Below are 763 nucleotides of genomic sequence, written 5' to 3' on the forward strand. Positions count from 1 at the left end.
TGCCCCCTTTAAGGCCCTTTCTCCCTGCTTTCCTCCAGCTCCGACTGTCCAGCCCCTCCTAAGCTCCTGCAGTGGAGAGGCCCCCCTCCCTCCTGCCCCAGCGGGCGGAGGCTTCTCTCCAGGCCTGCCGGGCCCGGTGGCTTCGCTGATGGTTTCATTTCCCCAGGCCCGGCCTCTCTTCTTCTCCCTTCCCCCAGCCTTTGAATTCCTGGCTCCGTCTCCATTTTCTGCTCCCAGCTCCAATGTCAACGCCTCGAAGAATCTCTCTCTAGGACCACCCTGGTTACAGGCGATTATCCCGTCTTATTTTGTTTTCTTCAAGTCACTGAACAGAAAGGGAAATTATTTTTCTCATCGTTTCATCTTCCAGGGTCTTCTCATCCCGCTCGGAATAAAAAACAAAGGTCCACAGAGTAGGCTAAAAGGCCTCACTCACTTCTCGGACCTCCTTCCCAGCAGCTCCCAGTCCACCCCAGTCCAGCTGCCCTGGCCTTGCCTCCTGACAGACAGCACCTCAGAGCGTTTGCACTGGCTCTCCTCTCTATCTGGAATGCTCTTCCTCTAGTTTTCCTGCCTCTCTCGTTTGTGTTTTGGTTTGTTGGTTTTTTGAGGCAGAGTCGTTCTCTGTCGCCCAGGCTGGAGTACAGTGGGGTGATCATAGCTCACTGCAGCTTCAAACTCCAGGTTCAGGTGATTCTCCTACTTCAGCCTTCCTAGTAGCTGGAACTACAGGCACGCCCGGCTAATTTTTTTTTTTTTTTTT

Source organism: Mandrillus leucophaeus, unplaced genomic scaffold, assembly GCF_000951045.1.
Source record: "Mandrillus leucophaeus isolate KB7577 unplaced genomic scaffold, Mleu.le_1.0 Scaffold106, whole genome shotgun sequence".
In the NCBI taxonomy this organism is placed as follows: domain Eukaryota; kingdom Metazoa; phylum Chordata; class Mammalia; order Primates; family Cercopithecidae; genus Mandrillus; species Mandrillus leucophaeus.